Raw genomic sequence first — 27,799 nt, 5'->3', positions numbered from 1 at the left:
TCAAAATGTAAATACATCTGGTTAAATTGTAAACAAGTGCTGACTTAAAAAAAAAAAAAAGTATTTACTTATTTGTCATACATGCAGTATACTGCCACTACATTTATAAAATCGATTTAATGCGTGCATTGTTCTCATTCAATACGAAGGTGTAATAGCAAACTTGAAAGAACATACAGTAAGTCTGTTGTTGCAGATGCAATGATAATACGTAGTCATTTTTTTTTTTTTAAACCTTTTTTTTCAGTTGGCTTTGCTGTACATATGAAACAGTTATCATTCCAGACATTAGGAATCATATCTTCGTATAATAAAATATGGGAAGGGAACCGTTGCTAACAAAATAAAATAAGGGAAATCTAATCTGGATATGCAAGAGTTTACATACTGTAGGCACATTGGGATAGAGCTATTGGATTATTGTGATCTATCTGTGAGTAAATAGTGGGCTTGCTGAACGCGCCACTGTACATTGTAGGACTGCGTTGGCATGGTGGCAATTTCATGTTTGTTTTGACACATTACACACTTCGTTCCACTGTAGAAAAGACTTGGGCAATCAATAGTGTAGACAGATTATCCTTCTGGTGTGTCCCCTCTACGAGAGTTTAACCTGGTCAGACTGAAGAGACAGAGACAGTGCTGCTCCGCTGTGTGCTCAGGAAACTACTACTTCAATATGGCAATATGGCAAGAACTTAAATATGACAATGCATCAACAACTTAAACATGGCACTGCATCAACAACTTAAACATGGCTAGATATAACAGGGTGGCAGGTAGCCTAGCGGTTAAGAGCGTTGGGCCAGTAACCGAAAGGTCGCTGGAATCGAATTCCCTTTGCCGACTAGGTGAAAAAGCTGTCGGTGCCCTTGAGCAAGGCACTTAAACCTAATTGCTCTTGTAAGTCGCTCTGGATAAGAGCGTCTGCTAAATGACTAAACTGTAAAACGTGGTTCGGAACAATGCACACACGATGAGTAACCTTGTCCGAACACCTGAAGACTTGTGTTGGCTCCTTGAGCTAACTGCTTAATCTCAGCAACACCAACCACAGCAAAATACAATGGGAAGGATTATACCAACCAAGATACGTGTGGATGCAGCTGGCTAGATGACATACCTCGCTACACACTAATACTATGGAAATACTATGCCTTTGAAGATGTGGCTCTGGTCGTGCATGACCAGATGTTTAAACAATAATAATGCAGAATGTGAAGTAGCTCAATTGGTAGAGCATGGCGCTTGTAACGCCAGGGTAGTGGGTTTGATCCCCGGGACCACCCATACGTAAAAATGTATGCACACATGACTGTACGTCGCTTTGGATAAAAGCGTCTGCTAAATGGCAAATTTAAATAGATTCATTCTCATTCGTGACAATGTTCTAGAACTGGAAGACATTTCCATTTTGTAGCTGTGCAATCCTTTCCATTGTCTTTGAGGGGTAGCTGTTGGTTGCTAGGATATAATTATGGTATATATTTCATCTTATCAATATATGTCTTGTACATGACCTTTGTGCTTTTTATTTGGACTGTTAGTGCATTTTGTTGATACCTATTGTAAATGTATAGGGTAAGTATGTCTTGTACAGGGTGCAGGATGTTAAACTATCATACAAACATCTGGTCATCTGTATAACTGTTACAGTCAAAAATGTAAAAGCATTCATCTTCATCTTTTACAACTATTCCTAAACAGTTGGATAGTTTATATCTATCACATGCTTTATATTACAGTACTCTTCAAAGTATAAATGAACAATTATTTATAGCATTGATCCCCCCCCCAAAAAAATGGGATGGGAAAATAAGAGGAAAAATATGATGACTTTGGATCCCCAACATGAATAGATGCTGTTGTTTTCACAATAAATACGTCATTATACAGACGATTCCTTAGTCCAACGTACACCACCACTCTAAAATGTATCATATACACGAAAATGATAGAAACGGGCACATTCTAATAATGAATGTCCTCAAAAACACCCTCTCCATGTAAGGAATGCTACCCTACGGAATCACCACTTTGACACCTCTGCATGCTAACATCTAACATTCATTTACATCACTGATCTCTTTTTCTCCTCTCTCCTCCTCCTCTGTGCCTCTCCACTTCTCATCACCCTCTCTGCCCTTCCATCAGGAGATGAAACTCAAAAGGAAAACTCTCTGATCGTCAGCTTTTTCCTCAAAGCAAAGTCTGTCTGAGTCTCGCTCCAAACAAAATGGAGTCTTATCAATTCGTTCAGCGTGACAACCAGATGAATATTTAAAGAAGAAGAAAAAAACTGCCTTGAAGCACTTCCACATTTCCATTTTGCATTCCTCTATGAGGGGGTCCACCATCCAGGCTACCACCCATCCTACCGTGACCTCCTTCCCCAGGGTTGGCGCCTCAGATGGGGGTAGGTCTGGGGCTCAGATAGGGGTGGTCTGGGTGTGGTCCTGGTCTTCAGGGCCTGGTTCCTCATAGGGTGGAGGCAGGGGGCAGGGTTTGATACCTCTACTCTTCATGTAGAGGATGAGCTGATCAGGGATCTCAGCCAGGACATCTTTGGCTAGCCGGGCCATACTCAACACGTGGTTCCCTGTCCGGTCCATGTAGTCTCTGAACGGGACAAACTATATGGGGACAGAGAGAGAGGTAGCGTTTCTATAGCACTTTGATCTGTTTATAACATGAACATGGCAAACGCTCAAATGGCAAATGGGTGACAATGTTTACTGTTATTTAAATTGTAAGCTCTACCTGTACAATGTCTCTCTCTGCTAGCTTCCCTCGTGAGGAGATTCTGATGTCATCACCGTCAAGCTCCACCATGGCTGCACAGAAGAGAAAAAGAGGCACCAGTTTAACCCTCTACTGTCTGGGTGAGTGACACTTCATAGTGGCTTATAACACCAGTTTAACCCTCTACTGTCTGGGTGAGTGACCCTTCATAGTGGCTTATAACACCAGTTTAACCCTCTACTGTCTGGGTGAGTGACCCTTCATAGTGGCTTATAACACCAGTTTAACCCTCTACTGTCTGGGTGAGTGACACTTCATAGTGGCTTATAACACCAGTTTAACCCTCTACTGTCTGGGTGAGTGACACTTCATAGTGGTTTATAACACCAGTTTAACCCTCTACTGTCTGGGTGAGTGACACTTCATAGTGGCTTATAACACCAGTTTAACCCTCTACTGTCTGGGTGAGTGACCCTTCATAGTGGCTTATAACACCAGTTTAACCCTCTACTGCCTGGGTGAGTGACACTTCATAGTGGCTTATAACACCAGTTTAACCCTCTACTGTCTGGGTGAGTGACCCTTCATAGTGGCTTATAACACCAGTTTAACCCTCTACTGTCTGGGTGAGTGACCCTTCATAGTGGTTTATAACACCAGTTTAACCCTCTACTGTCTGGGTGAGTGACCCTTCATAGTGGCTTATAACACCAGTTTAACCCTCTACTGTCTGGGTGAGTGACACTTCATAGTGGCTTATAACACCAGTTTAACCCTCTACTGTCTGGGTGAGTGACCCTTCACAGTGGCTTATAACACCAGTTTAACCCTCGACTGTCTGGGTGAGTGACCCTTCATAGTGGTTTATAACACCAGTTTAAAACTCTACTGTCTGGGTGAGTGACCCTTCATAGTGGCTTATAACACCAGTTTAACCCTCTACTGTCTGGGTGAGTGACCCTTCATAGTGGCTTATAACACCAGTTTAAAACTCTACTGTCTGGGTGAGTGACCCTTCATAGTGGCTTATAACACCAGTTTAACCCTCTACTGTCTGGGTGAGTGACCCTTCATAGTGGTTTATAACACCAGTTTAACCCTCTACTGTCTGGGTGAGTGACCCTTCATAGTGGCTTATAACACCAGTTTAACCCTCTACTGTCTGGGTGAGTGACCCTTCATTGTATGCAACAGCTGTGAATTGGTTTTAGAACCCTGCCGTTTGACATCTACTCATTAACTACGGAATTCCACCAAACTGAATATTAGCTAAGATCAGTCACACTGAAACTGCCCGCTATAACCTCCTACCTGAATTCTATTGCATTATTTACAGTACATTCAAAGACAGAACACTCAGCGTATTTCACAGAGGGCTTTCTTATTTGAGTTCTGTTGATTATTTATGCGAATGTATGAGTCGTTATGTCCTCAGCATGTGTCAAGGACTTAGACATTGTGTGAATGTGTTTTCTTTCTCTGTGCCCCATAGTGAAATAATACTCTTTCTGACCAGCAGCAGCTTACAAAAGTCTATTTTAAATAAATGTTCATTTCCCCACTAAAAACCATGCACTGAGTATACAAAACATTATGAACACCTGCTTTTTAAATGCAGGTGAAAGCTATGATCCCTTATTTATGTTAAATCCACTTCAATCAGTGTAGATGAAGGGGAGGAGACAGGTTAAAGAAGGATTTTTAAGCCTTGAGACAATTGAGACATGGATTGTGTATGTGTGCCATTCAGTGGGTGAATGGGCAAGACAAAATATTTAAGTGCCTTTAAACAGGGTATGGTAGTAGGTGCCAGGCGCACCAGTTTGTATCAAGAACTGCAACGCTGTTGGGTTTTTCACGCTCAACAGTTTCCTGTGTGTATCAAGAATGGTCCACCACCCAAAGGACATCCAGTCAACTTGACACAACTGTGGGAAGCATTGACGTCAACATGGGCCAGCATCCCTGTGGAACGCATTTGACACCTTGTAGAGTCCATGCCCAGACGAATTGAGGCTGTTTTGAGGGTGAAAGGGGGGAGGTGTGCAACTCAATATTAGGAAGGTGTTCCAAATGTTTGGTATACGGGCGGCAGGTAGCTTAGTGGGTAAGAGAGTTGTGCCAGTAACCAAAAGGTCGCTGGTTCTAATCCCCGAGCCGACTAGGTGAAAAATCTGGCGATGTGCCCTTAAGCAAGGAACTTAACCCAAATTGCTCCTGTAAGTCGCTCTGGATAAGAGCGTCTGCTAAATGCTGTAAATGTAAAATTTACTTGACATTGCTATCTGCTAATTAAGAATAAAAACAACAAAATATAAATATCATGAAAGCATTATGAGGGGGGTCAATCTCACCATCAAACTCAGCTTGGCCGACTCCGACAATGATGATAGACATTGGAAGCTTAGCAGCCTATGGAGAACAAACAGTGACAAAGAAAGAAATAGATTTCATGTGATATTATCAACATTCTGACAAGGTGTTTTTGTGTTCTTACATGGGCAAAGCTTTAGTCATTAAATGCCTAATACCGGTAGTTGTCTTTCTTCAATGTGTTTTGCTAACAAAAAAAACGTTCTGAAGAGGACTGATGAAATATTAAAATCCATCACAAACCAATCTGACGCCCTCAAACAAAGCAGTTGATCATTATTCAAACTGTGTATAAGTCATTGGGTTTATTCAGTGTCACAGCAACAGTACCACTTCTTGTACAACATTATTCTCTAGTCTGCAGTCTGCTAATCCAGTCACACAGGGCAGAAAGACACAAGGAGACCATTGGACGAGAGACAATTAAATGTGCATGGCACAGACAAGATAACCGAAACACCGCATTTGCTGACAATTCCCTGCTTGCTGTTCGGCTCAGCTCTAGTTGGACAGTCAGTCTGAGGAAATCCATCAGAATTGCAAAAACAGAACGATTTGTCCATATCCAGCAGACTTCTCTGGAGGCTGAGAAATACATTCTCTTTAGCCATGTGTGGGTGGATGTCTCGCTGCCACAAGGAATAGCAGTTTTACAGTATACCCTTTTTAAAAGTAAAAGATTTGAGACGGTCATGGAATATCTTGTCCAGGCTGTATAGCCAACATAATAGCACACAGTACAATATACAAAATATGCCGTTTAGCAGACGCTTTTATCCAAAGCGACTTACATGACTTACAGCCATGTGTGCATACAGCGTAGAAATATTATCTACAGTGTTAATACAATGTGTTCTGTGGAGAGCAAGTACAGAACCGAGGAGGAGAACTTAACGCAGCCTACAGTACATTAAGGTCCAAACACCCACTAATCAAAAATACTTACAATACATCTCTCCCTTCCCAACAGTGAAATACACTTCCACCATCTCTCATTTAGGATGCCTGGTACAGTAGCATGTATTGGAAATGTAATGTAAGTGACCGAAAAAAAGCTGCTGCTTAAAACCAGCTAATGACGAACTGGTGCTTTCAAAGGGAAAGACGATGTGCATGAGCTCGTTTCAATGATCTAACATTGTCCTGTACTGTACACTGTACATCTGACTCCTCTCTGCTTATCTGAACTGTGTCTCTATCCCACTACATAATGCACCGGTCTATGTTTTATCCTCCTGCCACCACCACCCACAGTTCCATGCAGCTGGTCTGCTGCCGTGTGTTACATCAGGGAGTTATACGGTAAAAGCTCTGTGGCATGAATGAATGATAAATGCCTGTGGTGAAAACACATTTGGACGCGGAGAAGATGGGGGGCGTGCATGCGTGCTCTCTCTCTCTCTCTCTCTCTCTCTCTCTCTCTCTCTCTCTCTCTCTCTCTCTCTCTCTCTCTCTCTCTCTCTCTCTCTCTCTCTCTCTCTCTCTCTCTCTCTCTCTCTCTCACACTGACACTCTAACATCTTTCTCTATTTAATCAACACACCTGTATCAATAAACGCCACATCATATTTTCATGAAGACTGAACCACAAACAAACATTATTATTACTATAAACATACATTATTTAGTCAACAGTGTTAGTAACTTTACTTCTAACCCAAGGGATCCTACTCCAGCAAGCTGTTTAAATACCATCTATCTTTGGACAGCAAAAATAATTGCAAACCCTGCAACTTCGAATAGTTTCATCTCTACCTGTCCCCGGCTGTAATAGTATTTTTCAGCCTGCAGAAGCAAACCTGGAAGTTTCTAAAAACATTAAAATATTCATGAGTTTTATTCCAACCGTCCTCTGCATGACAAACCAGTCAGTGAGGCAGTCCCTCCCCCACCCTCCCCCGTGACGTGTGTGAACTGCCAACACATTTTTTTTTGCGCTCCAAATGGCACCCCTATGCCCTGTGTAGTGCACTAGTTTTGAGCAGGGTTCAAAGGGCTCTGGTTAAAAGTAGTGCACTAAATAAGGAATATGATGCCATTTGGGATACAGAGATGCAGTGCTGTAATAGTGGTCCAAATGAATTATGGGCCATGGTGATTCTACTGTTATATCCTAACAGAAAGGAAGAGAGTAGGCCCTCCTGTATAATTCACTGCCCTTAGAGGAGAGTTAAGTTAAGGAGAGACCTGTGAAACATCAAAGAGAGGGGTTGGAGCTAATATTTAGCCCAAAGGCTGGCCTGGTAAATGGTTCACAAGTGGGGGACTGGAGGGAAAGGTGGACTCCATAGAGATAAACTAAACTAAAGCAGCAGGATAGTACGGAAGAGTTCAAAGAAAACAATTGGAGAAAACAACTGATTGCGGCAAAGGATTAAACTCCAAATTAACAAGTAATTCAGTCCTTTGCCCCTGTGTTGAGAATAGTGATTCTAGTTGACAGGACTGCAAAGGTGATGGCAGGACACAGAAAGCAGGGCCAAGGCAGCAGGTTAGAAGGCTTGGCTGAGTCAGCTGAGGCAGGTTGGAGGTAGAGGCTTGGCTGAGGCAGGTTGGAGGTAGAGGCTTCGTTGAGGCAGGTTAGAAGACTTGGCTGAGGCAGATGCAGGTTAGAAGGCTTGGACAAGGCTGAGGCAGGTTAGAAGACTTGGCTGAGGCAGATGCAGATTAGAGTTAGAGGCTTGGCTGAGACAGGTTGGAGGTAGAGGCTTGGCTGAGGCAGGTTGGAAAGCTGAGACAGGTTTAAAGTCTTGGCGGAGGCAGGTTGGAAGGCTGAGACAGGTTAGAAGGCTTGGCTCAGTTGAGGCAGGTTAGAAGGCTTGGCTCAGTTGAGGCAGGTTAGAAGGCTTGGCTCAGTTGAGACAGGTTAGAAGGCTTGGCTCAGTTGAGACAGGTTGGAAGGCTTGGCTCAGTTGAGACAGGTTAGAAGGCTTGGCTCAGTTGAGGCAGGTTAGAAGGCTTGGCTCAGTTGAGACAGGTTAGAAGGCTTGGCTCAGTTGAGACAGGTTAGAAGGCTTGGCTCAGTTGAGGCAGGTTAGAAGGCTTGGCTCAGTTGAGACAGGTTGGAAGGCTTGGCTCAGTTGAGACAGGTTAGAAGGCTTGGCTCAGTTGAGACAGGTTAGAAGGCTTGGCTCAGTTGAGGCAGGTTAGAAGGATTGGCTCAGTTGAGGCAGGTTAGAAGGCTTGGCGGAGGCAGGATAGAGCAGCAGACAAGATCTTAAAAGGAAGGTGTGGCTGTTCTAATGGTTTGACTAACAGTCGCAAATTCCCTTTAAACCCAGTCTGCTGTGAGGTCAGAGGTTAGAGGTCATCAGAGGTCAGGATGCCGTGCCGCTCCCCCATTGGACAGTAGACACATTCTGTGTATTCCCACGGCCAGAGATACAAAGTGGATTCAAGGGACTCTTCACGTGGCAAACAAACATTTCAGAGAAGCCCACAAAAAAAAGTTAATGTAAAGTAAGGTGCTTAATAAACTAACTGATGTTCATATACAAAACCTTAAATTGGGTCAAACAAAAATAAAAGAACATCCAAACAACAGTGAAACAACTAGAGCGGATAATATAACTAAACATAGGCCTACTTCTTCAAATAAAGACGAGCGCTGACAAGAATGGCTCAAAGCAGCAGAAAAACAGACATTGACTTTGGCCTGGAGCTCACTGAGGTAAAAGGCTGAGGTGCTTTAGTGAGTTAAAAGCACCCGTAAAGCCCTGCAGAGAGTGAGAGAAAGAGGGAGAAAGAGAGAGAAAGACAGAGAAACAGGGAGACAGAGGGCAGAGGAGGATTATGGGTAATGGGAACATCCAGCAGACCACTCACGTTGACGATGGCCCCCTTGGTCTGGGCCATGTCTGATATGACGCCATCTGTGATGATGAGGAGGACGAAGTACTGAGAGCCGTCCTGTACCGCCGCTGCGTACCTGGGAGAGAGAACAGATTCACAACAAGTTAGGGGCTCAAATATAAGAATTACCCCCTTCCTACACTGATGATAACATACTGGTACATTATAGACGTCATGGCAGCAGTAGACATTCATTAACATAACGATTGAACTTAATCTACATTAAGGGCTAGATTCAATCGGTTGCACTGAAGATCTGCGTTGTAGCGCAATTGACATTTAAAGGGATACTTTGGCATTTTGGCAATGAGGCCCTTTAATCTATACTGAACAAAAATGTGACCAACCACCTTGATTCGGTCTCATGTAGCAAAATTTGAAATTGTGTTTTTTACATTGGATAAAAGCAGAGACACAGAGCTACAACATTATATTTCATACACTGCATTTAAGGGAACAATGGGAAAGCAATTCTGCTTTGAAAGTTGATAAACTTGTAATCTCACTTTTGAGAAAATGGCCTTTGAATGTTTTGGTACCTGGTGAAGAGCTCTTCTTTATCTACACCCATTCAGCATCGTTCACAGCCTCTTAAGCTTTAGCCCCACCCATTTCGTTTCGCTTTCGGAGCGTTCAGTGCGCACACTTCACGCTCTGGCCGATGAGTAGGGTTGATCCGAGCGTTCTGACCTCATAACGGCAGTCAAGCACCCAAGCTAACTGGCTAACATTGGCTAGCTTGCTATTTACTTTCAGCCACAAAATTGGGATTATGGTTCATTGTTTACCTCTGGATAACATGAAAACAGCCTAACCAGCTCTTCTAGCAACAATGTAATTACGCTTTTTTGCTGATGTTTACTGACACCGGCCATATTCAACGGGTGTTGTGCGTTCGTAAATTCATCAGTTATTCTGCGCTCTGGCATACTCAGACTGAATTTACGAACACACCCGAAATGGTTACTTGCACAGTGGAGACTTTTGTTAAGACATGTAGCTAGCTAGCTAGCTAGGTAAACAATGAACCTAGCTAGGTAAATAACGTGTAAGATCATACATGCCACGTAATGTTAGCTAGCAAGCCAGCCAGCTAACATTAGCTAGTTAAACAATTAACCATAGTGCCAACTCATGAGGTTACTACCCTGAATGAATCTGCTGGTAGCTAACCAACCAGGTTCAATGTTACCTAGCTAACATTAGGGTCTAACTAGCCAAGAAAACGGCTCTGAGATACGAATAATAACATCATACACGTAACATTAGCTAGCGAGCAAGCCAGCTAAAGTTAGCTAGCTAGCTAACAGTACACTTTAACTTGAAATGAAACCACTTTCAGGCAAAATTAGAAACATATAATATCTGAAAATGTGGCTAGCTAAACTATCTTACCCGTATACATCATGCATGATGGACGCGTCTCCCTGTCACGGATGCCATGGTTGCCCTTAGTTTGAAGATGTAATCCGGAGACAGGTGTTTTCTCCATCTCTTTAGCTATCATACTCTAATTCCACTGATTTCAAAACTCGATCCTCCAGATAGTGGAGAGCAACGAGTTCATATAAGGAATTTAAATACAATAATTAGGCCCTAATCTATGGATTTCACATGACTGGGAATACAGACATGCATCTGTTGGTCACAGACACCTTTAAAAAAAGTAGGGGCGTGGATCAGAAAACCAGTCAGTATCTGCTGTGACCACCATTTGCCTCATGCAGCGCGACACATTTCCTTCGCATAGAGTTGATCAGGCTGTTGATTGTGGCCTGTGGAATGTTGTTCCACTCCTCTTCAATGGCTGTGCAAAGTTGCTGGATACTGGCGGGAACTGGAACACGCTGTCGTACACGTCGATCCAGAGCATCCCAAACATGGTCAATCGGTGACATGTCTGGTGAGCATGCAGGTCATGAAAGAACTGGGCATTTTCAGCTCCCAGGAATTGTGTACAGATCCTTGCGACATGGGGCTGTGCATTATCATACTGAAACATGAGGTGATGGCTGCGGATGAACGGCATGACTATGGGCCTCAGGATCTCGTCACGGTATCTCTGTGCATTCAAATTGCCATTGATAAAATGCAATTGTGTTCGTTGTCCTTAGCTTATGCCTGCCCATACCATAACCCCAACGCCACCATGGGGCACTCTGTTCACATTGTTGACATCAGCAAACCGTTAGCCCACACAACGCCATACATGTGGTCTGCGGTTGAGAGGCCGGTTGAAAGTACTGCCAAATTCTCTAAAACGACGTTGGAGGTGGCTTATGGTAGAGAAATTAACATTCAATTCTTTGGCAACAGCTCTGGTGGTCATTCCTGCAGTCAGTATGCCAATTGCATGCTGCCTCAAAACTTTAGACATCTGTGGCATTGTGTTGTGTGACAAAACTGCACATTTTACTGGCCTTTTATTGTCCCCAGCACAAGGTGCACCAGTGTATTGATCATGCTGTTTAATCAGCTTCTTGATATGCCACACCTGTCAGGTGGATCGATTATCTTGGCAAAAGAGAAATGCTCACTAAAATGAATGTAAATTAATGCACACAATTTGAGAGAAATAAGCTTTTTGTGCGTATCATTTCAGGGATCTTTTATTTCAGCTCATGAAACATGGGACAAACACTTTACATGTTGAATTCACACTTTTGTTCAGTGTACTTCCCCGGAGTCAGATTAACTTGTGGATACCAATTTTATGTCTCTGCGTCCAGTATGAAGGAAGCGGTAGTTTTGCGAGCCAATTCTAACCAGCGTTAGTGCAATGACTGGAAGTCTGTGGTATCTACTAGCATACTTCCAGTCATTGCTCTAACGCTAGTTAGCAATTGCGCTAGGGCTAGTTAGAAACTTCCTTCAAACTGCACGTAGAGACATAGAAATGGTATGCACAAGTTCAAATCCAGAGGTATCCCTTTAAAGGTAATTTCCGATTGAGCTGACATCTTCAGCGTTTACCGTGAATGCAGCCTCCGAGAACGTGAGAAAACATGCCTTTAAACGTAAATCACGCTACAATGCGGACCTTCAGCGCTACGGATAGATGCGGTAAAGAGATCAATCAAACTCGACCAAAACAATGAAAATGCCATGGCAACATCACTCACACGTCCCCCGTGGGGTAAAGATTCAGAATCTCCTCATTGCCCCCCATCAAAATTGTTCATACAGATGTAGGATCTTAGTTTGCTTCAGCAGGAAAATAATCCTGCAGCAACAGGACATGTGGATAATAATTAATGGACATTTTTGTAGGGGTTGATACATTTGTCTTTAGGGAAAATGAAGTCTGAAGTTTCTATGTGGAAATTACAAACTTGAGAAGCTTTTTTAAACCTCAAATACACTGCAAGTTTTAAATGTCCTGCATTGCGGGAAAGTTCTCCTGCAACAGGGTGATCAAATTAAGATCATATATTTGTATGTGTATTTCACACTATGTTGAGGTAAGAATTGGAGTATAATGCTTGTTTGGATGTCAACACCAATACATGCTCATGCCATCATCCCCAATCAACTGCATTTCACTTAAAAAGTGTCTTCAAGTACCACCACCGATTTCTATATGGATAGCTATGCTACCAGCTTATATGAATGGGAGTTAGCGTTTAGCAGAAATGTTTTCTAACGCTGAAAAGTACTATTTCTAAATATTATGCAGCGAAAACAGCCAAATATATACTGATCGGATTTTATTAAGCAGAGTGTGGGCCTGTTAGAACACAGAAGTCATGACAGATTTGACTAATATCCACTTTGTAAGATCAGATTCTTTCTAATGTGCGTCAATGACAGCGTCCTTGTTCTTTCCCCCCACGGTCTGTTTTCCAATGATCTCTTTACCGTATGAATCAAGCCATAAAAAAAAGATCTCCTTTCAAAATCAAGCTCCCTGTCATCAGAGAGTGAGTCCCAGAGCCTTAATATAAACAAAGTACAGCCTGCTTTGCACTCTAACTCTCACCTGTCAAAGGCACACACGCACACACACACGCACACACACACACACACACACACACACACACACACACACACACACACACACACACACACACACACACACACACACACACACACACACACACTGTATCTTCTAAATCTCTGAGGTCTAGTGTTTGTGATGAGCCACATCAGACTCTCAGCAGTGTTCTGTATGTACGTGGCCTAGATTCCATCACCCATCCCTAGCTGTCCATAACATGAATAATTTACTGTTTAGATTTACAAGTCACTGTTATTTCTTTATTCTTTTTACAGTTATCATTGATTGATTGCCAGGTAGGCTGTTGATTTGACCAGGGGCTGGAATCAGGTCCCCCTCCTGTCCATGTTATCTTGATCACTGTGATCTAAAAAGGCTAAACTGATCCTAAATCAGCTCTTTTACTCTGATCCTGATCGTATTATTGTGACTAGAGAAGAGGAGACAATAAGTGACACATCCAAGTGCTCATCATGCCAAAGCTAAGGGCGTGTTGACATTTCAGCCGGACCTCTGGGGGTCCTCTGGGGTTGTTGTTGAGTCCTTTCCTCCTGCTTTCTGATTAAGCCTGTCAGACGATCGCTCTCTGGAGTCTGGAGCTGACATTTTAATTAAAGACAAGGAGGGTGTCAGCATCAGAGGGATGGTGTGTGTCCGTGAGTGCATGAGGGTGAGTGTGAGGGTGAGTGAGTGAGAGAGAGAGAGAGAGAGATAGAGAGAGGTCAGACAAACACAGACTTGAGAGATTACTGTTGTTTTTGGAGATTAAAGGGACATCTATGCTCATCAGGTTCACAGACACGTGTTTTACTATACTTGTGGGGGACCAAACAATTGATTCCCATTCAAAATCCTATTTTCCCTAACCTTAACCTTAACCCTAACCCCAAACCCCTAACCCTAAACCTCTTACGTTTTCCTTGCGGGGACCTGGAGAAATGTCCCCACTTGTCTGAATTGTCCTTGTTTTTATTCTGCTTGTGAGGACTTCTGGTCCCCACAAGGATAGTAAAACCATACACACACCCAACAGCAACGTGGGTCCTCATTAGTCTGACCTGAGACTTGACCTCCACTTACATCTGTCACCACGGCGACAGTTGATTGTTAATTTCCTCTTCATTAAGTCACAACATATCCATAAAACAACAGTTATTTACTGGTTTACAGGCCTGTCTAATGGCATGTCTGATTCGTATTCATTGTGGAGCTGAAGGTTGCCTGAAGGTTTGTTTTTCAACTGGCTTTATAAGCAAGGTTGAGATAAGGTTGATTGATCAAATCAAATAAAAAATGTTTTGCCACATGCGCCGAATACAACAGGTGTAGACATTACCGTGAAATGCTTACTTATATTGATAATCAGCCTTGTGCTGTTGTTGAGATGTAGCCAAGTGCCAGATCTGTTTATGCTGTTGTATAGCCAACTCCTATAACCAAGTCCCAGATCTGTTTATGCTGTTGTATAGCCAACTCCTATAATCAGGTCCCAGATCTGTTTGTGCTGTATGGCAGACTCCTATTGTAATGCCAAACAACAACTATAGGAAATGGTTAAGACAGTATAGACTGATCTGGAACCAGGATACCTCATGCCAATTAACGTCCATAGGAGTTGGCTTTACAGCACAAACTGATCTGGGACTAGGCTAGTGTAGACTAGGGCTGGGACGATACCAGTATCGTGATACTCATTAGTGTTGTGGCAAGGAAAGAAAACACGAAATGGATTTAAACTTCTTTAGGAACACAGCCCTAATGTTGGAAAACAAACATCGTTACGTTGTCATCCAGAGTCACATGTACGGTGCCTTCAGAAATAATTCACACCCCTCGACTTTTCCACACATATGTGTTGTTGTTACAGCCTGAATTAAACATGGATTCAATTTAGATTTTGTGTCACCTGATCTACACACAATACCCTGCATCACTGCTTGGTATGGCAATAGCACCGCCCTCGATCGCATGGGCCATCACTGGGGGCCCGAGCTCCCTGCCATCCAGGACCTCTACTGTATATCAGGAGATGTGAAAAGAAGGCCCGGAAAATCGTCAAAGGCCCCAACCACCCAAGCCATTGACTATTTTCTGTGCTGCCGCACGGCAAGAGGTACCAGTGCATCAAGTCTGACACCAACAGGCTCTTTAACAGCTATCTATCCCCAAGCAATACGACTGATAAATAGCTAACAAAATAGCTACACGGACTATCTGAATTGACCTTGTATCTTTATTGACCTATTTATTTCAATCTTTGCAATGTCTCTATGCACACACACACAAAGGGCCCTACACACTCACACAACTGTCACTCCAACACACACACACAACTCACTCCATTATCTACTCTCTCACATATAATATGCACATACATTTATACTGACTCTACACATCCCCACACCCACTCACATACAAGGTGCAGCTACTCTGTTTATCTTGTATCCTGTTGCCTAGTCCCCTTATCCCTATACATACAGTCCATTCGGAAACTATTCAGACCCCATGACTTTTTCCACATTTTGTTACATTACAGCCTTATTCTAAAATGGATTAAATTGTTTTTTCCCTCATCAATCTACACACAATAACCCATAATGACAAAGCAAAAACTGGTTCACATTTATTAAAAATAAAATATTGAAATATCACATTTATATAAGTATTCAGACCCTTTACTCAGTACTTTGTTGAAGCACCTTTGGCAGTGATTACAGCCTCGAGTCTTCTTGGGTATGACGCTACAAGCTTGGCTCACCTGTATTTGGGGAGTTTCTCCCATTCCTCTCTGCAGATCCTCTCAAGCTCTGTCAGGTTGGATGGGCAGCTATTTTCAGGTCTCTCCAGAGACTTGTCCCGAAGCCACTCCTGCGTTGTCTTGGCTGTGTGCTTAGGGTCGTTGTCCTGTTGGAAGGTGAACCTTCACCCCAGTCTGAGGTCCTGAGCGCTCTGGAGCAAGTTTTCATCAAGGATCTCTCTGTACTTTGCGCTGTTCATCTTTCCCTCAATCCTGACTAGTCTCCCTGTCGCTGAAAAACATCCCCACAGCATGATGCTGCCACCACCATGCTTCACCGTAGGGATGGTGGCAGGTTTCCTCCAGACGTGACACTTGGCATTCAGGCCAAAGAGTTCAATCTTGGTTTCATCAGACCAGATCATCTTGTTTCTCATTGTCTGAGAGTCCTTTAGGTGCCTTTTGGCAAACTCCAAGTGGGCTGTCATGTGCCTTTAACTGAGTAGTGGCTTCTGCCTGGCCACTCTACCATAAAGGCCTGATTGGTGGAGTGCTGCAGAAATGGTTGTCCTTCTGGAAGGTTCTCCCATCTCCACAGAGGAACTCTGGAGCTCTTTCAGAGTGACCATCGGATTCTTGGTCACCTCCCTGACCAAGGCCCTTCTCCCCCGATTGCTCAGTTTGGCCGGGTGGCCAGCTTTAGGAAGAGTCTTGGTGGTTCCAAACTTCTTCCATTTAAGAATGATGGAGGCCACTGTGTTCTTGGGGACCTTCAATGCTGCAGACATTTTTTGTTACCCATCCCCAGATCTGTGCCTCGACACAATCCTGTCTACGGACAATTCCTTTGACCTCATGGCTTGGTTTTTTCTCTATGATATCCACTGTCAACTGTGGGACCTTATATAGACAGGTGTGTGCCTTTCCAAATCATGTCCAATCAATTGGATTTACCACAGGTGGACTCCAATCAAGTTGTAGAAACATCTCATGGATGATCAATGGAAGCAGGATGCACCTGAGCTCAATTTCGAGTATCATATCAAAGGGTCTGAATACTTATGTAAATAAGGTATTTCTAAAAACCTGTTTTCGCTTTGTCATTAAGGGGTATTGCTAGATGGGTAAAAAAACAAACAGACATTGAATATCCCTTTGAGCATGGTGAAGTTATTAATTACACTTTGGATGGTGTATCAATACACCCAGTCACTACAAAGATACAGGTGTCCTTTCTAACTCAGTTGCCGGAGAGGAAGGAAACCGCTCAGGGATTTCACCATGAGGGCAATGGTAACATTAAAACAGTTACAGAGTGGAGGCTGCATCAGGTTATGGGTATGCTTGTCATCGGCAAGGACTGGGTAGTTTTTTTGTTGTTGATAAAAATAAATGGAATAGAGCTAAGCACAGGCAAAACGCTAGAGGAAAACCTTGTCTGCTTTCCAACAGACACTGGGAGACAAATTAGCTCCTGAGTGGCGCAGCGGTCTAAGGCACTGCATCGCAGTGCTAGCTGTGCCACTAGAGACGCTCGTTCGAATCCAGGCTCTGTCGTAGCCGGCCGTGACCGGGAGACGCATGGGGCGGCGCACAATTGGTCCAGGGTAGGGGAGGGAATGGCCGGCAGGGATGTAGCTCAGTTGGTAGAGCATGGTGTTTGCAACGCCAGCTTTGTGGGTTTGATTCCCACAGGGGTATGAAAGATAAAATAATGTATGCACTCACTTAACTGTAAGTCGCTCTGGATAAGAGCGTCTGCTAAATGACGTAAATGTAAATTCACCTTTCAGCAGGACAGTAACCTACAGCACAAGGCCAAATATACACTGGAGTTGCTTACCAAGACGACATTGAATGTTCCTAAGTGGCCTAGTTACAGTTTAGACTTAAATTGTCTTGAAGCGCTATGGCAAGACTTGAAAATGGCTGTCTACCAATGGTCAACAACCAACTTGACAGAGCTTGAAGAATTTTAAAAAGAATGATGTGCAAATATTGTACAATCCAGGTGTGCAAAGAGACTTAACCAGAATGAATCACAGCTGTAATTGGCGCCAAAGGTGATTCTAACATGTATTGACCCAGGGGTGTGAATACTTATGTAAATTAGATATTTGCAATTTCTTGTGTGTAGATGGGGTGAGAAAAATAAAACAATTTAATCCATTTTGAATTCGGGCTGTAACACAACAAAATGTGGAATAAGTCAAGGTTTATGAATGCTTTCTGAAGGCATTGTATCCCAAGCTAAAGCACACAATATTTTACATACATCATGTTAGGACCAAAGATTTTGTATTTTATCTCAGTATTATTGTAAACGCCAGCAACGGTATTCTCTAGATGACTCAATGACTCACTTTGCCACATGGTTGACGACCGGAGCGAAGTTGGTTGGTCCGTAGAGTTGGACCGTCTTTAGACTCTGATGGTATGCTTTTAGAATCCCCTCCATTCCGTTGCAGTAGGGGTTCTCTATGTTGCCATTCTGTGAAGGAGAAAATACATAACATGTTACCTGAATTAGTTACATTTCTGAGATATAACCAGGATAATAGTGAGGGAATCGACTGTGTGAGTGTAAAGGCGTCCGCATACATAGGTTGGGTTTGCTCCTAGCAGAACTCGGCTAGGCGAAGCGAACGTCTGTGCTCGCATACTCCCTAAAGACCTTGCTTGTAAAACGAGAAAAAAGTGGCAATATTACTGTTGTTTGTCCCTCTTGAGCCACCGTAGCAACAACGTCGCCAGTAACACTTCCTCAAAATAGTCTTAATTAATCTAAGATAAATCAAGAAATCTGTAATTCATTTTGACGTTTTTTTGCTCAGGTCTTAGTGGCACAATTTTACATCTAACTAAGTTGATCGGGGCAGTACTTCTCAAGTGAAAAAAATAGCATGAAAACTAGAAGTGTACTGCAGTACAGAAGGACCTAGCTGCTGCTGCGTTCTCTCCTCTCCCTCATTGAATGACAGCAAACACCTCATTGAAGAATCCTTTTCATGTCACAAAATGTTTGCAGAATATACAGTATGCACAAACTGTTTCGACTGGGAAGCATGCGACAGGCTTTAAGCTTCATAGATAGTGATTTTAGATAGTGACTCCAACCACTAAAACAAACATTAATTCTACCTTCACTGTACAGCAAATGAGAATAGAAACCCTTGAAAGTGTGCTGGTTGGTTGGTTTTCATCATATTGTCAGATGTGTGAATAATCTTAATCAGAATGGAGGTTGATACGGTGCGGTGGATTCCCTGCCGATGGGCTGCTCATTAGTTGTACTGTACACCACCATCCCCATCCACATTAACTGGCTGAGAGAAGCCTAATTGATTGAAGAATCCTTAAGGCTTACAGAAGCCAATTTGCACTAGAGAAGGTTTAAATTAAACCTGTGTTTAATTTATGCATGCTCATATCTGTCAAAGGAATACACAAGTTCTCTCTCTCTCTCTCTCTCTCTCTCTCTCTCTCTCTCTCTCTCTCTCTCTCTCTCTCTCTCTCTCTCTCTCTCTCTCTCTCTCTCTCTCTCTCTCTCTCTCTCTCTCTCTCTCTCTCTCTCTCTCTCTCTCTCTCCACTGTCTCTGCCTCTGAGGCGAGTCATGAAGCTCAGTTTACAGCATATTGGTAAACAAGCTGTCTTGATCCTCTTATTGTCAAGTGAAGGGCAACACAGCACCACAACGCTAATCCACTATCATGCAGCCACACACACACACAGCACCACAACGCTAATCCACTATCATACAGCCACACACACACACACAGCACCACAACGCTAATCCACTATCATACAGCCACACACACACACACAGCACCACAACGCTAATCCACTATCATACAGCCACACACACACACAGCACCACAACGCTAATCCACTATCATACAGCCACACAAACACATAGCACCACAACGCTAATCCACTATCATACAGCCACACACACACACAGCACCACAACGCTAATCCACTATCATACAGCCACACACACACACACACACAGCACCACAACGCTAATCCACTATCATACAGCCACACACACACACAGCACCACAACTGTATAATGATGATACCTACTGTATAATGATACCTACTGTATAATGATACCTACTGTATAATGATACCTACTGTATAATGATACCTATTGTATAATGATACCTACTGTATAATGATACCTATTGTATAATGATACCTATTGTATAATGATTCCTACTGTATAATGATACCTACTGTATAATGATACCTATTGTATAATGATACCTATTGTATACGTATAGGATGGCTCATGGGACACCCTCATACACCCAGCTTCCACCAAACCCTGCCAGCTCTAACAGTCTATTAACACTACATAACCAAAAGTATATGGACACCTGCTCGTCGAACATCTCATTCCAAAATCATGGGCATTGATATGGAGCTGGTCCCCCCTTTGCTGCTATAACAGCCTCCACTCTTCTGGGAAGGATTTCCACTAGATGTTGGAACATTGCTGCGGGGACTTGCTTCCATTCAGCCACAAGAGCATTAGTGAGGTTGTGCACTGATGTTGGGCGATTAGGCCTGGCTCGCAGTTGGCGTTCCAATTCATCCCAAAGGTGTTGGATGGGGTTGAGGTCAGGGCTCTGTGCAGGCCAGTCAATTTCTTCCGTGCCGATCTCGACAAACCATTTCTGTATGGACTTCGCTTTGTGCATGGGGGCATTGTCATGCTGAAATAGGAAAGGGCTTTCTCCAAACTGTTGCCACAAAGTTGGAAGCACAGAATCGTCTAGAATGTCATTTTATGCTGTAGCGTTAAGATTTCCCTTCACTGGAACTAAGGGAACTAGCCCGAACCATGAAAAACAGCCCCAGACCATTATTCCTCCTCCACCAAACTTTACAGTTGTCACTATGCATTCGGGCAGGTAGCGTTCTCCTGCCATCCGCCAAACCCAGATTTGTCCGCCGGACTGCCAGATGGTGAAGCGTGATTCATCACTCGAGAGAACACATTTCCATTGCTCCAGAGTCCATGGCGGCGAGCTTTACACCACTCCAGCCAACGCTTGGCATTGAGCATGGTGATCTTAGGCTTGTGTGCGGCTGCTCGGCCATGGAAACCCATTTCATGAAGCTCCCGACGAACAGTTCTATCTTCCAGAGGCAGTTTGGAACTCGGTAGTAAGTGTTGCAACCGAGGACAGACGATGTTTACACACTACGTGCTTCAGCACTCAGTGGTCATGTTGCTTTCAGAGGCAGTTTGGAACTTGGTAGTGAGTTTTGCAACCGAGGACAGACGATTTTTACGTGCTAAGCGCTTCAGCACTCGGTGGTCCCGTTCTGTGAGCTTGTGTGGCCTACCACTTCGCGGCTGAGCCGTTGTTGCTCCTAGACGTTTCCACTTCACAATAACAGCACTTACAGTTGACAGGGGCAGCTCTAGGAGGGCAGAAATTTGACGAACAGACTTGTTGGAATGGTGGCATCCTATGACGGTGCCATGTTGAAAGTGACTGAGCCCTTCAGTAAGGCCATTTACTGCCAATGTTTGTCTATGGAGATTGAATGGTTGTGTGCTCAATTGTATACACCTGTCAGCAACAGGTGTGGCTGAAATAGGGATGTAGCTCAGTTGGTAGAGCATGGCGTTTGCAACGCCAGGGTTGTGGGTTCGTTTCCCACGGGGGGCCAGTATGATTATTTTTTTTTAAAGTAAAATTATTATTTTTTAAATTAATAACTGTAAGTCGCTCTGGATGAGAGCGTCTGCTAAATGACAAAAAATAAAATATATATAAATATTGCAGAATCCACTAATTTGAAGGGGTGTCCACATACTTTTGTGTATATAGTGCATCTGTAGTTTATCTGCAGTCTATACAGGATAGTTAACTGGGGGAACTCATTGGACATCAGATAACACCCAGCTTAGTCTGTTGTGTGTGTGTGTGCGTGTGTGTGTGTGTGTGTGTGTGTGTGGGTTTGGGTGTGTGTATGTGTGTGTATGTGTGTGTGTGTGCGTGCGTGTGTGTGTGTGTGTGTGTGGGTTTGGGTGTGTAGGTTTGGGTGTGTGTATGTGTGTGTATGTGTGTGTGTGTGTGTGTATGTGTGTGTGTGTGGGTGTGTGTGTATGTTTGTGTGGGTGTGTGCAGTCATATGATGATTATGATAGATAGTTACCAAGGGGAACTCGTGGGAGACCTGTCCATCAGGGGGCAGCTTGGCTCCAAATCCCAGAGCAGGGAACATCTTATCACTGTCGTAGTCCTGGATGATCTCCCCTACAGCCTTCAGGGCCATGGCGTACGCATTCATCTGGTACGGGTTCATGTAGTGTAGAGAGGTGGACTGGGACGGGTTACCTAGGGAGGGTCAGAGGTCAGAGGTGAGTGATGCAGCATACTGGACTGAGGAGTCTCACAGAGAGACGTACAAGACTAGCAACATGGAAACTCAGTCTGAACCAGAGTGGAATTCAGTAAAGCTAACACAGTTAAAGGGTGCTGTAGTGTGATTTTCAACGGCTGATTATAGCTTTGCAAATGGGATTGCATCTTCATCATGTTTCATTATAGACTTTGTGTTTGGTGAAACCAAAATGTAACCCAGTCTTTTACAAAGGAGTAGTGTCATAAAATAGGTAAGAGTGGAGCGCAGTAGAATAGGACCAGCCCTCACCATTGGATGCAGTGAAATCAATGGCCACCGTGAAGTGAATCTGGGTTCTGGAAGAAAGAAACAGAGAGTGATGTGGAAAATTATCACTATACTTTATTAAAAATCAAAGTTCTTTCAGAGTTTTTTGTAGAATCAAGATAGACTTTATTACACAAAGTAACGTAAACCGAGATAATCTGCAGAGGACCTGGGTTTACGTTACTTTGTGTAATAAAGTCAGGACTGGAAAGAGATCATTGAGTGCTTCGACCATCTGAGAAAGTTTGGACGAATCACACACAAAAATACAGCGGCCGCTGTTAATAGAGGTAAGCAACATTCTTACTTGTAGCATAGCAATTGTGATTCGATCAGGCTGAATCTGAGGGTAAGGTACGGAAGGGGTCTCTCCAGTATTAAGGACTAAATTGAGCAAAAGTACAGAGTTTTTGTTGGAATGAGAAATAAGCATGCATGCAATGTTATTGTTGATAAGTGTAAAATAAGTTAAATCCTGTGGTACTGCTGTGGAGAGCTAAGGTTAGCACTCCAGAGGATTGAAAGGGCAGAGTGGCTAGCCAAGAGTTGTACATAAGATTGAGATGGCCAGTCGGGTAGGTGGTGTATCATCCTGTGATGTGGTGATGCAAAAGTTAGACAGGGCCAAATCGGGTAGGGCCATCCTGAGTAGGTGACACCATAAATTGGAAGTAGCGCCGGTCATCCAGAATAGGTGGGCGGTTGTGAAATAGCCACCAGTGCTTCAAATATAGAGAAAGTGGTCATTCTGTCTGATTCATTTAAGCACGAGCGGCTGCTTATCTGTGTGAGTGATCGGACAATAAAAAGAAATCCTGCAAATAATAGCCTTTTCTGTGTGGAGGGAGCGTCAGGAGGGGAAACTATATTTGAGGTTGCTTGAAGCTTATATGGCTGGTGGAGAAAGGGCATGCCCAATCTTGCATTAGGAAGAGGAGAATTAATGGTATGTGGTTATTAATTTATCAACTGAGTGTGGAAATTTCACATTACTAGGAGGGGATCAGAAGGTGTGTGTGTCTTTACCAGGAAGGGGTATGAGAAATCCTGTCGGAGGAACAGGTCACGTGCACGGGTTTGATTGTATGACGTCTACACATTGTATTTCGGCCAATCTTTTAGGGTCTCATTATATTTGGGAATTTTAGAAGTAATGTAGGATTATGGTAAAATTGACCATAGTGAAATGTCAAATGTGACAGGGTTAACATTCCAAATTTGGGCACTTTTATAGAAGAAAATATTCCTGCAGGTTATACGAATATTGATTGTGTGTTGGGAAATAGCGTTGTGTGAATGTGATATGAGAGTCGTGTGAATATGGGAATGAGTTTTAATCTGAAGTTTGGAGAATAAGCTGTTGATATAATGATATCTTGGGGTTTGTACAACACTGCCTGTCATAGAATATTGTAAGATCAGTGAATAAGTGACCAGTCTATAGGATTCTGGGAGGATTTTATGACTGACGGGCAGGTCTAGGGATTTAAAGTTGTTGTTCCGCTGGGACTAGATTATGATAAACTGACTTGTGGTGATAAAGAATCATTAGAAATACGAATGGTCTGGTTGATATGAATATATTACAATATGATGAATTTTATGTGCGCGTCATTGATTACTAGAGATTGGATTAAAGTGGAATAATGTATAAGTGCTGACTTGCGTACCCAAAACGTAGACGTACATGAGGGGTGGGAGACAGTACATAGATCATGTGATAGAAAGGAAGAAGAAATGGAAGAGGTTCAAGATGACGGTCAATCACCCTCACTCGGTCTGGGGCTCCATGCAAGATCTCACCTTGTGGGGCATCAATGATCATGAGGAAGGTGAGGGATCAGCCCAGAACTACATGGCAGGACCTGGTCAATGACCTGAAGAGAGCTGGGACCACAGTCTCAAAGAAAACCATTAGTAACACATTATGCCGTCATGGATTAAAATCCTGCAGCGCACGCAAGTCCCCCTGCTCAAGCCAGCGCATGTCCAGGCCCGTCTGAAGTTTGCCAATGACCATCTGGATGATCCAGAGGAGGATGGGAGAAGGTCATGTGGTCTGATGAGACAAAAATAGAGCTTTTTTGGTCTAAACTCCACTCGCCGTGTTTGGAGGAAGAAGAAGGATGAGTACAACCCCAAGAACACCATCCCAACCGTGAAGCATGGAGGTGGAAACATCATTCTTTGGGGATGCTTTTCTGCAAAGGGGACAGGACGACTGCACCGTATTGAGGGGAGGATGGATGGGGCCATGTATCGCGAGATCTTGGCCAACAACCTCCTTCCCTCAGTAAGAGCATTGAAGATGGGTCGTGGCTGGGTCTTCCAGCATGACAACGACCCGAAACACACAGCCAGGGCAACTAAGGAGTGGCTCCGTAAGAAGCATCTCAATGTCCTGGACTGGCCTAGCCAGTCTCCAGACCTGAACCCAATAGAAAATCTTTGGAGGGAGCTGAAAGTCCATATTGCCCAGCGACAGCCCTGAAACCTGAAGGATCTGGAGAAGGTCTGTATGGAGGAGTGGGCCAAAATCCCTGCTGTAGTGTGTGCAAACCTGGTCAAGACCTACAGGAAACGTATGATCTCTGTAATTGCAAACAAAGGTTTCTGTACCAAATATTAAGATCTGCTTTTCTGATGTATCAAATACTTATGTCATGCAATAAAATGCAAATTAATTACTTAAAAATCATACAATGTGATTTTCTGGATTCCGTCTCTCACAGTTGAAGTGTACATATGATAAAAATTACAGACCTCTACATGCTTTGTAAGTAGGAAAAAAATCGGCAGTGTATCAAATACTTGTTCTCCCCACTGTATATTAGTATCAGAACAAACTTCAGTTAATCTATTAGGAAGACATGCACTGTTTAGAATGGGAATCCAAATTAAATGCACATCAGAGGGACTAATAATAGTTCAGGAAGGTGTACGTCCACAGATGATGATGGCTATGGACAAAACATCACATGTATAATGGATAGGGAACATAGAATCACCAGTACAAGAGGTACTAAAGAAGTGGGGAAAGTTTATTAGGGCTCAAATTCATATAGACCTGGTTTAGAATACTTTTAGTGGCCAAGGGATAACAGGCAATGTTGTTGTTTAGTTTTTTGGAACGCATAAATCACGATGTGAGTCATGTGTCCAAAGGGGGGAGTACTGGTTAAAACAGAGTGACTGTAACATGCCACTAAAGGCAGTGGAGATTGGTTCATGACCCGAAAGCAGTAAATGAGGTAGTTCAGGATAAGGCAGAGGTGCCCAATCCACACACACACTGTTAACAAACATTCCACCAGATGCTAAATGGTTCTCAGTAATAGACTTATGTGGAAGATTTTTTTTAGTGTACCTTTAGCATAAGAAAGTAGACACTTGTTTGCATTTACTTACAAAGGACAGTGATTTATATAGGAATTAGATTGAAACAAACGATTACTAAGTTGATGGAGCACAGTGGAATTATTTTCATGTTTTGTTTATAGTTCAAACGTTTGGGTGGCTGATTAAGATGTACTATATTGAATGTTAACTGATATGAGGTTTTTATAGTGTTATGATGTCATGTCATAAAATCGTGTGGACCAGGTTAGAGTTACTAGATAAGTGGCTTGGTTCCACAAGAGTCTACATTCCGTTATCTGTCAAAGGAGATTACTGAGGTTGATCTTCGAATAATTGATGGACAGGATATAGTGACAGGGGTAAAGGGTAATAACATCAAGAGAAGGGAGTGTCCATGATGGGTATCAGATGGTCGTGAAGAAACGTGTAGCAGAGAGTAATGTAAGTGAGAGTATTTCAAGTCAGTTAGGAAGATGTCCTTCTTCTGTTATAACTAAACACGGTACCATATTAAATACTTATATGAACTCCCCATCAAAAGTGTCTAAGTATATCGTTACATTCTTAAGTACTTGATACCCTAGAAACTCATCATAACATTAACGAAATGTATACTTTATTTTCCAGGGGAATGGGAGTTTCAATATCTCTCTTTGGAATGTTTCCTGAGACTGTGAGCTGAGGAGAGCAGTTAGTAAAACTCAGCCATTTTGTAATTAGGCCGTAAGAGGGCGCTACCAAATTAAATAAGGCCATTTGTTTGTTTTTGCCCTACGTTTCAACAGCACACACGACCCACCTATTATTAATATTTGGTAGTTGTGTAGGGTTTTATTTTTGGTTTAGTGGATTTTTCACAGGTTAGAAATAATATGCCTTAAAGGGCACATAAAGTACATTTTCTGAAGTTTCTATTACCAGAGTTCTAATTACACACATGTAAATTCTCCTGATTAGAAATGTACTGAAAAAACCCAATGTAAACCTGGTACACAAAATGTTTGAAATGTTTAAAATATCGTTAAATAATATCTGAGGTAAAGTGGAAGGAAATGGAAAGAGGCACTCACTCAAATGGGGTTGAATGACCTCTGACCTTTATTCTGACTTTCTGGCAAGGCTTGATCACCCTCGCTCGAAAGCTAAAGACGTTGTGTGAGATTTCTATGTAGTATGTAAACACTAATAATTAGGAAGAAGTTTATAACTTAGCATTAGGCTTATGTATGATTCATACCATGACAAGGACAGAGAAAGAAAACTAGCCCTGAATGAGGGACACTTGTCGCTAGTCAATTTTACTATTCCTTGAATTACTTTATGGGATACAATTAAGTTAAGGTATTATCAAGGGTTATCATTCTAATTTGATTTGTTATTTTGATGTAACAGACATTGTTGCTTTGTATTTTGGGGCCTTACTTCTGGCACTAATGAGTTATTGCATGCAAGCTAACAGAATAACGCATCTAACACCGCGTGACATGCTTATGGGTTGACCATGCCAGTGCCGGTGCTTAGGGGACCATATGAGGGTCCGCCTCTAGAGCAAATGGAAAGGGAATTAGAAGGGTATATCAGGCAACTAACTGTCATTCATGAAGTTATATACCAACAGGAGAGAAGCAGAGTTCTGAAACCAGAGGCGAATCCACTACGACCAGTGGTCCCGGGGGGAGAAGGTCTACGTCAGGGTCTTCAGAAGGAAGTGGAACGAACAGAGACATGAGGGACCCTACACCTTCATCCAGGCTACACCAACTCCTGTAAGGGTCGAGGGGAGCTCGACCTGGTATCATCTAAACCACTGCACCAGAGTACCGCATGGAAACCGACGACCGAGAGATGAGGAAGCTGAGGGTGCCGAGACCCTAGTGACGGAAGAGGGTCCCGAGCCAAAGGGACCCAACGCCGGCCCGGAGTAGTGGCCCAGAAGTAGCTGATCATCGTAGAAGGAGTCCTGAGCGAAAGGGAACAACGCCGGCCCGGAGTAGAGGCCCAGAAGCAGATGGTCATTATTGGAAGAAAGCCCTGCTTGGCCCTC

The 27,799-nt window shown here is 43.1% G+C and overlaps 1 pseudogene across 1 annotated transcript in view; it reads right to left on the bottom strand.

The window, feature by feature from the left end:
• Window positions 1-2,406: 2,406 nt before the first annotated feature.
• LOC311123812 (copine-5-like) overlaps window positions 2,407-27,799 on the bottom strand; it is a 70,543-nt pseudogene continuing 45,150 nt past the window's right edge. Inside the window, exons 7-13 of the transcript in view lie at window positions 22,378-22,424; window positions 21,880-22,061; window positions 18,065-18,192; window positions 8,941-9,043; window positions 5,097-5,154; window positions 2,761-2,834; window positions 2,407-2,633 (exon numbers count right to left, since the gene is read on the bottom strand). The product of the transcript in view is annotated as a copine-5-like (transcript). The remainder of the gene's footprint in view (window positions 2,634-2,760; window positions 2,835-5,096; window positions 5,155-8,940; window positions 9,044-18,064; window positions 18,193-21,879; window positions 22,062-22,377; window positions 22,425-27,799) is intronic.

The sequence above is a fragment of the Coregonus lavaretus genome (genome assembly GCF_964263955.1).
Source record: "Coregonus lavaretus genome assembly, contig: HAP1_SCAFFOLD_540, whole genome shotgun sequence".
Taxonomy (NCBI): Eukaryota; Metazoa; Chordata; class Actinopteri; order Salmoniformes; family Salmonidae; genus Coregonus; species Coregonus lavaretus.
Note: the sequence above shows the minus strand (reverse complement) of the source record. Positions and strands in the feature narration are given on the sequence as shown.